This window comes from Rhinatrema bivittatum, chromosome 5 (genome assembly GCF_901001135.1).
Source record: "Rhinatrema bivittatum chromosome 5, aRhiBiv1.1, whole genome shotgun sequence".
Lineage (NCBI taxonomy): Eukaryota > Metazoa > Chordata > Amphibia > Gymnophiona > Rhinatrematidae > Rhinatrema > Rhinatrema bivittatum.
This window is the reverse complement of record NC_042619.1, coordinates 184,995,776-185,010,430: the sequence shown is the minus strand read 5'-3', so window position 1 is coordinate 185,010,430 and position 14,655 is coordinate 184,995,776.

Genomic DNA, 14,655 nt, shown 5'->3' with positions numbered 1-14,655 from the left:
AATAAATCAAAAGTAAATACATTTGAGAACATTGATAACAGCTAATAAACCCTATGGCCTCACCGATTAGAGCTTTTTCTATCACTCTGCTTTCTTCTTCTAGAGGGACCAGAAATTTGTGTTGATTCCTGCTCGGGCTATTCATTTGTTTCAATAAAATGTGGCTAAAAATGTCCTTAAAAGTATTTCATATGCTCTAAACTCACATACATATAATTAGTTTAAAAGGTTGACAAATTACTCCACAATTTTATCATCATATGTGATTAGAGAGCCATTAGCTACTTCACTAGCTCTTCCGAGAAAAAAATTAATTCTCCAGAGTTCCATATTTGTTATACTCTCTTGGCAGGAACTATCTATAACAGTCACTACTACCTGAACTGAAAGGACTATTCCATCCCTGAAGCCAAATGCAGTTATACTGTCAATTAATAGATACTGATTTTATATATATATAAAGAAGAGATTTACCAATGTGTATCAAGCATTTATGGAATGCTTGTGGCAAAAATATTAAATGAATGGTAAACGCACTAATGCATGATAAACAGCAGCATTATTGATCAAAAGCTGCTAATGCACCTTAGCAGTGCTGTTAACACACACTAACCATCTTATAAGAGAATGACATGGAAAAGTATACAAAATAGCTCAACATTGAAGCAAAAACATACATGCATTAAAACCTCATCTTGATAAGAGGTTTTCCAAATATTTGATATATAATAAAATATATTCTGTACTGTTAGATTGATTGATTTCCTTCTAGTTTTTGTTTCTGATCCACAATCTTTGGGAATCATGTTTCTTCGTACCTTCATTGTTTTATTACGTTTGTGATAACTCATCTTCTTGCCACCTTATTGAATATTCCCCCCGCAAAATGAAATAAAAATGACATTTTTGCCATGCACACTTATAGTCACCATCTGTTGAGGTGGCCAAGTTTGGAAGCAATCCTTAGTTTTTGAGCTATTAGCCCTAATGTGGCATGGTTTCCGGCAAGAAGCTATAAATATATTTGGGGGGGTTCATAAGAGGATACTTGAATGATTGGTGAGGGATGTTATTGGCTGATTGTATGTTCACTGTTATGTTGTTCATATTAACCTATTAGACTTCTTCTTAATGTTCTGTATGATATTGAATAAAACCCTGGCATCTACCAGTAGTTCTATGCTTATGTTTAGGGATAGGTGCTAAGAAAGGAGTGCACAATTACCGAGGTTGAGGGAACCTCAGAATTGGCATGGATGATATAATATGGCTGATTCACCTCCTGTCAAGCTCCACTCCTCCTACCAGAAAAAAAAAAAAAAAAAAGATATGCTTTTGCCACCAGCTGAGCATGATAAGAGGTTTTCAAAATATCGATATAGAATAAAAGACATTCTATACTGTTAGATTGATTCCCTTCTAATTTTTGTTTAAGAAGATGAGTTATCCATCTAAAGTTGTTCAGAAAACTTGTCATGGATATTCAGCAGAATCAATATCCCGCTAAATATACTTGCCTAACATTATTAGGTTACATATAGCTAGATAAGTCAAAAACTTAACTGGCTATGTCTGATTCCAAACAGTTTAGAAATAAAAAGTACAGGGTGAACAAATGCAAGGTGTTGCATATAGGGAAAAATAAACCTTGCTGTAGTTACACGGTGTTAGGTTTTGTATTAGGAGCTACCACCCAGGAAAAAGATCTAGGCATCATAGTGGATAATACTTTGAAATTGTCAGCTCAGTGTGCTGCAGCAGTCAAAAAAGCAAACAGAATATTAGGAATTATTAGAAAGGGAATGGTGAATAAAATGGAAAATGTCATAATGCCTCTGTATCACTCCATGGTAAGACCGCACCTTGAATACTGTGTACAATTCTGGTCGCCGCATCTCATAAAAGATATAGTTGCGATGGAGAAGGTACAGAGAAGGGCAACCAAAATGATAAAGGGGATGGAACAGCTCCCCTATGAGGATGGGCTGAAGAGGTTAGGGCTGTTCAGCTTGGAGAAGAGACGGCTGAGTGGGGATATGATAGAGGTCTTTAAGATCATGAGAGGTTTTGAACGAGTAGATGTGAAGCGGTTATTTACACTTTCAGATAATAGAAGGACTAGGGGGCATTCCATGAAGTTAGCAAGTAGCACATTTAAGACTAACGGGAGAAAATTCTTTTTCACTCAACGCACAATAAAGCTCTGGAATTTGTTGCCAGAGGATGTGGTTAGTGCAGTTAGGGTCGCTGGGTTCACAAAAGGTTTGGATAAGTTCTTGGAGGAGAAGTCCATTAACTGCTATTTATCAAGTTTACTTAGGGAATAGCCACTGCTATTAATTGCATCAGCAGCATGGGATTTTCTTGGTGTTTGGGTACTTGCCAGATTCTTGTGACCTGGTTTTGCCTCTGTTGGAAACAGGATGCTGGGCTTGATGGACCCTTGGTCTGACCCAGCATGGCAATTTCTTATGTTCTTATGTCACAGATTGACACATTCATCTCTCTCCTTCCCTGTTTCTTTTTTCATAATAAGACTCCCTCCCACCCCTTTTCCCACCTTCTACCTACCTGAAAACTCATACACATGCCCCCTCCCCCCCCCCCCAAGACCCTAAAATCTCCAGCTGGGAGAGAGATTTTCTCTTACCCACTCCTGGCAATTCCAGTGCTCCTCTGACAACAGCAGCACTGGAAGTGCCCGGAGTGGTTAAGAGAATATCTTCCTCTTGGCTGAGGTTTTCAGGATCTGGGGGATGGAGTGGGTGTCATGTGCCTAAGGTTAAAATGGGTAGAGGCTGGGATGGCAGCAGAGAGCCTTACTAAAATAATGGGGAAGGAGAGGGGTTGGGGATAATCTGAGAACCTGCAATATTTTTTTAAATGCTTTGGAGGGATTTTGGAGTAGGAGACTGCTTGGCAGATTTCAGTAAAGGGGTAGTTATTCCGCCACTGGCTTGCAGGGCAGTCTTTTCTTATATATAATGCCATTTAACTGATTATGGCCTAGATTCATCATTTAGATATGTTTATCATGTGAATGATGCATGCAATAAAAAAGGGGTGTGTGTATTCTAATTGCCAGCCTGCCCCATCGCATAGCTACATAATGCACGCGGTGTTGTGTCACTGCGTGCCGCATTGCGACTCTGCGCACCACACTGTGTCATCATGTAGCAAGTTATTTTTTTTGCTGTTTAAATACTGGCTTGCTGCACATGCCTCTTTGAGGGTGTGTCAGGAGTGTGGTTAGAGGAGGTAGGTGTTGTTGGAAATTTATAGTGTTTACTGATTGCGTTGTCTTGTTTGCCATTGTACTCTTTTTCCCTTTGTCTTTGTCTTTTGTCATCTTTGTTGGAGTGCAAGCTTTTGCTTGTTAGTCCAGTTTATCTGTTTTTTTCTTGTGTGGAGGGGTGAGAAGGAGTGGAGGTGGTGAGGAGGAGTGGAGGAGGTGAGGAGTGGTGGAGAGGAGTGGAAGTGAGGAGTAAGTGTGTCTATGTGTATGTGTGTGTTTTGAAGAGGTGTGTGTGCATCTGTGTTTGCTGAGCAGAGGATGGAGTATGACAAGCATGGGGAGAGAGGAGAGAAGAGGTGTGAGGATTGGAAGGGGAGGAGGTGGAAAAGGGAGTAAGAGGATGAGGGCAGGAGTGCCAGGGGAAGGAGGAATAAGAGTAGGAGTAGGGACAGGGGGAGGAGTAGGGAGAGGCAGGAGTTAAGGGATAGGAGGCTGCGGGAGGGGGAAGGGGCTAGCAGATGAGTTTGGGGGAGTAGAGCAGGCTAGAAATAGAGAGGGCAGAGGTTAAGGGAATTGGAAAGGCAGGGGTAGGAGGGGAGGAGGAAGGGAGGGTAGAGGAGAGCAGGCCTGAGGGTGAGGAAAGGGAGGACACCTCTCCAGAAGAGGAAGTGGCATCCCCTTCAGACAGACAACCAGCACCACATGCTCATCTAAAGGCTAAAAAATGCAGCATGCAGGAGAACAACCTAGTGATCGCAGGGGTCTTGCAGAATTATCCCCTGCTGTTTGGGAACCAGGCGACCAAGACATCCAAGGCCGTGAAGGGACAGATATGGTACAACATGGCTCAATCCATGAGCAGGCGGAGCAGCATGTCCAGAAGTGGGGAGCAGATTGCCCACTGATACAGGAACATTAAGGCCCAGCTCAAGGTCAAGGTCGCAGAGAGAGCAAAACAACAACACCTGAAGAGGAGGAGCACCCCTGTCCAATCCAGCTGATGCAGATGGAGGAGCATCTGATGGAGAGGCATGACTGAGCAGCTGGAAAAGACGTGAGCTGCAGCCATTAAGTTCATCTCATCTGTAAATGGGCAGGCTGTAATGGGTGCACACATCATTTGGCATAAGATGCTCACTTTGCAAAGAAGGAAAGTGTAGCTCTCATGCCAAATCAAAAAAGGATACTTGCTGGCATAGGATGGCATATAAGATTGGGCATCCAAATGGCAGATGAAATTTAATGTGGACAAGTGCAAGGTGTTGCATATAGGGAAAAATAACCCTTGCTGAGGTTACACGATGTTAGGTTCCATATTAGGAACTACCAACCAGGAAAAAGATCTAGTCATCATAGTGGATAATACTTTAAAATCGTCGGCTCAGTGTGCTGCAGCAGTCAAAAAAGCAAAGAGAATGTTAGGAATTATTAGGAAGGGAATGGTTAATAAAATGGAAAATGTCATAATGCCTCTATATCGCTCCATGGTGAGACCGCACCTTGAATACTGTGTACAATTCTGGTCGCTGCATCTCAAAAAAGATATAGTTGCAATGGAAAAGCTACAGAGAAGGGCAACCAAAATGATAAAGGGGATGGAACAGCTCCCCTATGAGGAAAGGCTGAAGAGTTTAGGGCTGTTGAGCTTGGAGAAGAGATGGCTGAGGAGGGATGTGATAGAGGTCTTTAAGATCATGAGAGTTCTTGAACAAGTAGATGTGAATAGGTTATTTACACTTTCAAATAATAGAAGGACTAGGGAGCATTTCATGGTTAGCAAATAGCACATTTAAGACTAATTGGAGAAAATTATTTTTCACTTAATGCACAATAAAGCTCTGGAATTTGTTGCCAGAGGATGTGGTTAGTGCAGTTAGTGTAGCTGGGTTCAAAAAAGGTTTGGATACGTTCCTGGAGGAGAAGTCCATTAACGGCTATTAATCCAGTTTACTTAAGGAATAGCCATTGCTATTAATTGCATCAGTAGCATGGGATCTTCTTAGTTTTTGGGTAACTGCCAGGTTCTTGTGGCCTGGTTTGGCCTCTGTTGGAAATAGGATGCTGGGCTTGATGGACCCTTGGTCTGACCCAGCATGGCAATTTCTTATGTTCTTATTTTCTTAATAGTGCTTTATCATGAGATATTTGCCTTTTAACGTATGTTAGATTACTATTGCAACTAATGTATCTCCCAGTAAGTTTGATTTCATTAAAGTCTATGGGGAAAGCAAGCATGTTTTTTTTAATTCAAGCCAGATAAAGTGGATCCAGTTGGGACTAGGAAAAGGAGGAAACAGATCCAATTATGTTTCAGCACTTTTTCAAATGGCCTATCTCAGATCACACCTATATGGATTTGTTTCATCCTTTTTTTTGGTAAGGTGACTGTAAAACCATAAGCGCTTTTGAACAGTGACTATTTTGTTTAGTCATTGCTCTGTTGGGTCTCAGAGAGGGAAGAAAGAGATACGTTCCTTGTTTGAAAATTTAGAGTGAAAACATATATTTGAAAAATTTTTTACAAGACAATGCAAAGTATGCTTTTACAATCACTGACACTGTGCCTAACTGCCTACTACCTAGTAGCAGGTGAAGGACCTTAATTTCTGACAGAATTACCATTGTAGCAGGCATTATTCAAGTGGCTGCAGGAAAGACACAGATAGCAATTTTCTGTTTCTTACAGCCTGTTCTGTCATTGTGCACAGCAGTGACTTAGATAGAGACAGCTTCCTTATTGCTATCTGTTTTAGAGTATAGGAGTATCATTAGCCATGGGCACACAGGGCTTGTCCCTGAATTTTAAACAGCTGCTTTGTTTATTGCTGTAGCCCCTGTCCTCCAGGCAGCATGCAGGGAACAGTAGGTATGTGCAGGCAAAAAGTTTTTGTTGCGTACGCGATAGGTATTCGTGAGGGGTCAATTCTGTTTCATGCGGAAGTATGGAGAATTCAATAAGTTGTCGATCTGTAAATACGTTACTACTAAATTAACTACAACCCCCCCCCCTCCTGACCCCCCCCCCCCCCAAGACTTACCAAAACTCCCTGGTGGTCCAGCGGTGGGGTCCGGGAACTCACTCACACCCTCGGTGCTAGTTTCATCACGGCGCCGATAGCCTTTGTCACAGGGGCTACCGGTGCCATTGGTCAGCCCCTGTCACATGGCCATCGGCGACATCTTGTGCTCCTACCATGTGACAGGGGCTAACCAATGGCACCGGTAGCCCCTGTGACATAGTATGGGCAAAGGCTATCGGTGCCATTTTGAGTCCTGGCGTCGGACGGCAGGTCGCTCCGGGTCCCCCGTTGGACCCACAGGGACTTTTGGCCAGCTTGGGGGGGCCTCCTGACCCCCACAAGACTTGCCAAAAGTCCAGCGGGGGTCCAGGAGCGACCTCCTTGCATGCTGGCCGTCCGATCCCAATACTCAAAATGGCGCCGATCGCCTTTGCCCTCACTATGACGGTGATCGGCGCCATTTTGAGTATTGGCGGGACGGCGATTTTGAGTCTCAAAATGGCGCCGATCGCCTTTGCCCTCATTATGACGGCGATCGGCGCCATTTTGAGACTCAAAATCGCCGTCCCGCCAATACTCAAAATGGCGCCGATCGCCATCATAGTGAGGGCAAAGGTGATCGGCGCCATTTTGAGTATTGGGATCGGACGGCCAGCGTGCAAGGAGGTCGCTCCCGGACCTCCGCTGGACTTTTGGCAAGTCTTGTGGGGGTCAGGAGGCCCCCCCAAGCTGGCCAAAAGTCCCTGTGGGTCCAACGGGGGTCCAGGAGCGACCTGCCATCTGACGCCAGGACTCAAAATGGCACCGATAGCCTTTGCCCATACTATGTCACAGGGGCTACCGGTGCCATTGGTCAGCCCCTGTCACATGGTAGGAGCACAAGATGGCGCCGATGGCCATGTGACAGGGGCTGACCAATGGCACTGGCAGCCCCTGTGACAAAGGCTATCGGTGCCGTGATGAAACTAGCATCGAGGGTGTGAGTGAGTTCCCGGACCCCACCGCTGGACCACCAGGGAGTTTTGGAAAGTCTTGGGGGGGGGGTTGAGGAGGGTGGGGGGGTTTAAATTTTTATTTATGCCGAATAAAACAGAAATCTGTTTAATACGTGGGGAGTCGCGATGCGTTTCGCCTCCCCAAGTATTTAACAGATAGCAAAAAATAAGTTGCGGATTACAAATACATGGAAAATGGATGCACACCTCTAGGGAACAGGTAGGAGGAGGGTGGGGGGGTTTAAATTTTTATTTATGCCGAATAAAACAGAAATCTGTTTAATACGTGGGGAGTCGCGATGCGTTTCGCCTCCCCAAGTATTTAACAGATAGCAAAAAATAAGTTGCGGATTACAAATACATGGAAAATGGATGCACACCTCTAGGGAACAGGTAGGGAGAGGCTAGAAAAGGGAGCAGAGCAATAATGTACCCCCGGGCTCTCTCCTTCCCAGGTAAGGTGGGTTGAGACTAGAACAGATACTGCAGACAGTATGTGAGAAGAAACACAAAGGGAGGACCTGGAAAAGAGAGCAGAACAATTGATTTCTTTTCTGCTGTGTGCTCTTGCCTCATTCCCTCTTATCCTGTCTCTTTGATTCAACAGGAAAGGAGGGGCTGGACCAGACACAGTCATAGCCTGTGATCCAAGACTCTGGACTCAGCTGAGGGAATGTCGGGAAAAGAGTAAATAAGCATCCTATAGTACAGCATGGTCAAGGTATTATAAGTGAATGATGAGGAGAGAGAGAGTAGGTAATTGCTGAAAGGGATGCATGCTAGTGGTGTGATGAGGGGGATTGGAAAAAAGGGAGCAAATCTTGGGGAGATGAAACAAAGGTTGAATACATGGGGGAGCATGAGGACATGTACTTTGGTTTCCTCCCCCATTTCCCTGAAATCCATAATGCAAACTTGGGCAGCCTGAGGTGATGAGGGGGAGCCCAGGTATGTGGGTACATGTGAACCATGCGGAAGAAGGGGATGAGTTGGAGGGAGCGCAGCTCCAAATACCCGAGTAAGATATGCAAAAAAGGTGGTGGTGAGAGAGAACCGAAGAGGGGCAGTGTCTGAAGTGTAGGTAAGCATTTTTTAGTCTTGTTTTTACTTCAAGCTGAAACAGTAACATTGACGACTATGGCACCAAAACACCAGCTGATCCATTCGTACTACACAGTTATTACTGTACACGCTGTAAGAATATCATATAAGGTAACACTTAAATTCTCCTCAGATTTAAACCATCAACTGGGAAGAATCCTATTTCTATTTTTGAGAAATTTGCAGCCAAAACATTTATTAAAATTGAGTGTTCTGAGATATCTTGTGTGGTGCAAAAGCTATCTAATTACATATACTTTCTTATGGGGAATTCTGCCCAGAGTGTCTTCAAGGATGACTTATTTGTTCTTAAGGGCTTGTCTGGGAATACGGATGCTCTTCAAGCTAAGTAGAAGAGCTTGTTGACTATCAGGAACAGGAGAGGTGGAATAAGGACATCTTTTGGCAAGACTATGCCATTGGTTTTGAACTGAATGTTTCCATTTTGTATATATACACCACATAGTTGCTCTTATGCCAACCTGCTTGTTAATGATGTCTCTAAAGAAAAGCATGTTGATTGCAAAAATCAGTACCTCTTTAATGAAAGCAAGAGACATTAATCTTAAACCAGCATGAAAGATGTTTTTATCTAAGCAAAGTATAATTGATTCAGTATATAAATATGGATTTTTTTAAATACTTATATTTCTGCTAGTAATGCATTATTTTAAATATATGAGGTTCCAATTTCAAAAGTGAAAAAGTGCTTACTTAGTCAAGTTATTCACAAGTAGGATATCAGCCTTTCACATTTTTTTTTGTTTAGTGCACAATTTTATTAGTTTATATGCCAGATTAAATTTAGAAATTATACATCAACCAAATAAATATGTAAATGAAGATGTATGAGCACAAACTAATCTACTGCTTAAGCATTTACTTTCCTTTGATATGAAAAATGAGGCTAGTAGTAGTACTAACATAGAAATCTCCAAAAAAGGATGGGAGACAGTCTTATTGCAAACTCAGGGAGAACTCAGATTCTGGATCACAAATACCTGTTATGTCTTCTTCAAAAAATGCAGAAGCAACCATTATGGACACTAGAAGGACGGATTAAATTTGGTGATGGGTTTCTCTGTATCAAGAACTTTGAAAAAGATAGCAGAGGTACCTGGAGAAGAAATAAACAACTGTATAATGAGGCGTTTAGAGCTAGAAAACAACCATTGGGTAGGGAAGGTTAATTTATGTGCCTGAATTTGCAGGGATTATTAGTGATTCCATAGTTTACCTAGAGAAATATCATTGTTCATATAGGTACAAATCTCATGACTGTAAAGAATCCTGTTGCCTTAGTAACTAAGGCAACAGGATTTTTTTTTTATATAGATAAAAAAAACATTATATAAACTAAAAAAAAAAAAAGGATTTTAGAAAATTGTGAATAACTATTAGTGATCTTAGACAAATAACGTCTAAATTAACCCTAATCAAAATTACAAGAAACTGTAGATCTACTAGGAATCATAGTTAAATAGATTAAGATCACAGATTAGGATAAATTAATAGTCATCAGGTAGAGAAAAGCACTGCTTGGTACAGGAAGGGAGGGATAGCATCTTATATGATTTTTTAGGTAATAAATTCAGGGAGCTCTGGTTTACTTTTATACCCTCAGCAAGAAGAGTCTACAAAGGGAGCAACAAAAACTACATATCTCACAGATTTTTGTAATCTAAAGGAATAAGAAGATATATTTCTTACTTCCAAGTATTAAGTAAGAAAGCAAGTAGAACCAAAAGCAGGTTTAGACTCCACAGGCTAGTTAATTTTACTTAAAGGACAGTTTAAGAAAAGGTAGGGACTTTGGTAGATCTTTCTAATTCTTTTTCAACAGTCAACTACCACAAGCTCTCAACACAACTGAAGGATAGAATATCTGTCCCTGCTGATCTCCTTGGTTTCTAACCTTGGCTTGGTCTTGTATTAGATTATGTTGTCTGCTGCCTGCCTCATCTCTTGGACTGGATTCTGGACTACATCCTCTGCTGCCTACCATCTTTCTTTACCTAGCTACCAGATGTCACTGTCCTAAGACCCTACTGGATAAAGGTACATCCACCAGCTGTATTGTGGATCAATTTGTCAAAACCAAATGCACATCCCTAAGCATTATATGATGTACATTTGAGAACTCTGGCGCACACAAATGTACACCCGATTTTATAAGATGTGCGCGCGGTAGCGCGCGCATCTTATAAAATCAGAGGTCAGCACATGCAAGGGGGTGCATGCTTGTGCACCTTGCGCGCGCCGAGCCCTAGGGGAGCCCCAATGGTTTCCCCATTCCCTTCAAGGCCACTCCAAAATCGTAGCGGCCTTGGAGGGAACTTTTCTTCTGCTCCCCCCTCACCTTCCCCTCCCTTCCCCTATCTAACCCACCCCTCAGCCCTACCTAAATCCCCCCCACCTTGTTTCAATTATTTACGCCTGTCTCTAGCAGGCGTATCTTGCGCGTGCCGGCCAGCTGCCGGCCCACCATCCCCAGCACAGCCACTGTGCCAGAGGCCTCGGTCCCACCCCTGGACCATCCCCAGACCGCCCCCAGACTGGATCCACACCCCCGCCCCTTTTTCAAAGCCCCTGGACATACGCGTGTCCAAGGGCTTGCACGCACTGCCGAGCCTATGCAAAATAGGCTTGGCACACACGAGAGTAGGTTTTCGGGGTTACGTGCGTAACCCTTTGAAAATCTGCCCCACTGTATCTTAGATCTCTGGAGAATTCTTACTGGGAGGAATTTCTAGGATCACAGTTCCCCTGCTCATGCATACCGGCCTCCTACATTGGGAACATATTTGCCTCTACATTCTCCCAAGCGCAGTCAATCAAGTAATCTTAGCCTTACCCTGGCTGATCCAGCACCATCTTCAGATTGATTGGGAATCTTTACAGTTGGTCAAATGGAATTCTTATTGCCATGAGCAGTGTTTCACCAAGGTCTTACCTCCATCCATCAGTTTATAATGCACAGTTTCCTCTATGCCCAGGTTACATGCATATAATAGTGATTTCATAGATGTTTTCCTCAAAAAACAAGCTGAAAGCCTACCGTCACAATAAACTTGAGATTTTTCCACCAATCTTCTGCCAGCAAAGCTTCCCCCCAAAGAAAAATATATCCACTATCAACCCTAAGATTAAGGCAATGCCTCTTTATATTCAAGATAACCTGAAAAGAGCTTTCATTCAACCCTCATTACTGGCAGGAGCTTGTTTTTTTTTTATTACTGTTGAGAACAAAAGATATTTTTTCTTCGCCCTTGCATTGATTATCGAGGGCTTAATGCTATAACCAAGAAAAATCATTGCCCATTACCATTGATTATGGAACTTTTTGATCGGCTATAAGGAGCTCAGATTTTCACTTAACTAGACCTGCATGAGGAATATAATCTGATCCACATCCGGTAGGGTGACAAGTGGAAAACTGCCTTTAACACCAGGGATGGACATTAAGGGGTAGATTTTCAAATAGCGCGATTTGGCGTACTTTTGTTGGCGCATCAGGCGCCAACAAAAGTACGCTGGATTTTAGTAGATACGCGCGTAGCCGCGCGTATCCGTTAAAATCCAGGATCGGCGTGCGCAAGGCTATTGATTCCGTATAGCCGGCACGCGCCGAGCCGCGCAGCCTACCTCCGTTCCCTCTGAGGCCGCTCCGAAATCGGAGCGGCCTCGGAGGGAACTTTCTTTTGCCCTCCCCTCACCTTCCCCTCCCTTCCCCTACCTAACCCACCCGCCCGGCCTTGTCTAAACCCCCCCCCTTACCTTTGTCGGGGGATTTACGCCTCCCGGAGGGAGACGTAAATCCCCGCACGCCAGCAGGCCGCTAGCGCACCGGGATGCAACCTGGGGGCGGGTCAGGAGGGCGCGGCCATGCCCCCGGACTGCCCCGGGCCGTGACCACGCCCCCGGGCCCACCCCCGAAACGCTACGGCCCACCCCGAAAACGCCGCATGGATCGGGCCCGCCCCCTCGACACGCCCCCGACACGCCCCCCTCGGAAAACCCCGGGACTTACGCGAGTCCCGGGGTCTGCGCGCGCTGGTAGGCCTATTGAACATAGGTGCACCGGCGCGCAGGGCCCTGCTCGCCTAAATCCGCCCGGATTTAGGCGAGCAGGGCTCTGAAAATCCGCCCCTATGAGTATCTGGTTATACCTCCACAGTGTTTCAAGCTATACTCGCATGTTCTGGTCTACCCTGATGACATTCTTATGATTTTCAAAATACTCAAGCAACATAAAGAGCATCTAAGACTGGTTTATCAGTATCTGTGAGATATCAATTTTAAGCTAAACTAGAAAAATGCATCTTTGAAATGGAAGAACTACCTTTTTAGGTTATATTGTCTCTAAAAATGGACTACGCATGGACCCAGAGAAATTTAAAGCCAACCTTGAATGGCCCCAACTGGTGGACCTCAAAGCTCTAAAATTATATCTAGGCTTCGCCAACCTTTATCACCAGTTTATTCATTGCTATTCTTCTCTCACTGCCACACCTACAGCTCTGACAAAGAAGGGTGCAGATGGTCATAAATAGACTCCTGAAGCAGAAGACGCTTTTCATAGTTTAAAAAAGGAATTTATTAGGGACCCTTGCCTATGACATCTGGACCCTACTAAACCATTCATACTCGAGATAGATGCCTCTACACTTGGGATTGGGACTGTCATATTGCAAGAACAATAGTGGAGTCAAGTAAAATGTGAATATTTCTCCAAAATATTTCCACAGCAGAAAGAAACTTAGTAATCAGGTTTTATGAGCTTTGGCAATCACACTAGCTATAGAGAAGTGGCCCCCATCTCCTAGAGCAGGCCAGGCATCCAGTTACAGTACATACTGACCACAAGAGTTTGAATACTTGACCAAGGCCCGATGGTTGAATCAGAGAAGAACCAGGTGGTCACATTTTATAATCAATTTGATAAGAATCAGTGTGCTGAAGCCTTATCTCAGTCTTTCAATACAGAAAATTCCTCAGACCCATTATGACATATTATAGACCCAGAGAGAATCTTTTTAGCCTCTACAACCACTGTTCCATCAGGGAAACCAGTACTTCCCCATCATCTCCTTGAGAAAGTCTTGCGCTGGGCCCATGACTCTTGGCTAACTGGACATCCTGGAATCTTGTGGCTCTAACAACTACTCAACCACCATTACTGGTGGCTTCACTGAGAACTGAATGTTAAGCATTATGTGGAACCATGCCTAACCTGTACTGAAAACAAAACTCCCCAGATATACCCTTTGGGTCTCCTCCAATCCTAACTGCCCCCAAGGAACCTTGGGCTCATTTGGCTACAGAGTTCATTACCAATCTTCCTCCATCAGAAGGCAATACTACCATTTGGGTAATAATAGATACATTTTCTAAAATTGTGCATTTTGTCCTTTTGGCAGGATTACCTACTACAATAGAATTAGCCCAATTATTTCTAGAACATGTGTTTTGCTTGTATGGTCTTCCTTATTGTTGCACTTCCTGGCCGCGTCCGCTCTGCGGCCAGTCCTGCTCACCTCTCCCATCCATCTACCAGCTCTGGGCTCAATCCCTCTGCCACTACAGCAAGTTTGTGGCATCCCTGGCTCCCCTACTCACTGTCTCCAATGCCAGCCACACAGCGGAGCTCCTGGAGGGGCTCCTCATTTTCCTGCTCCTCGGCCCTGTCCCTAGGTGCACACGTGGCCGATGTCACTCTATTTAAAGGGCCAAGCACAAGAATCCCAAACCCAGCACTCCTCGATGACATCACACTCCCTTTGTATAAAAGGGAAGGCCTGTTCCCTTGAATGGTGCCTTGGCAATCGAGTCGTACACTCCGGTATCTCTATTTGCCTTCCTACATTCCAGTGTCTTTGCTCCTATGTCTCCTGTTCCAGTTCTTTTGTTCCAGCGTCACCTATTCCAGCGTCTCCTGTTCCAGCACCTCCTGTGTCTCTTGTTCCAGCATCTCCTGTTCCTTTGTCTTTCCATTCCTGGTAGTACCCTTCGGACTGATCTCACAGTACTGACTTTTGCCTGTTCTCTGACTACTCTTGATTGCTGCCTGACCTGACCTCTTTCTGAACTCCGACTACTTTTGATTGCCACCTGGAACTTGACCTTTGCCTGACCTGACTATGCCTGGATTGACCTCTGTTACCGACCCTGCTTTGGCTGACCATTCTGGACTGATACTCTGGCCTTGATCCTTGCTATACACTCGGACACTCTCTTCTGGCCTCCTGCGACCTCTGGACTTCCCTGTCTGCACACCAACCATGCATCCTTGTTCACGGTGGGC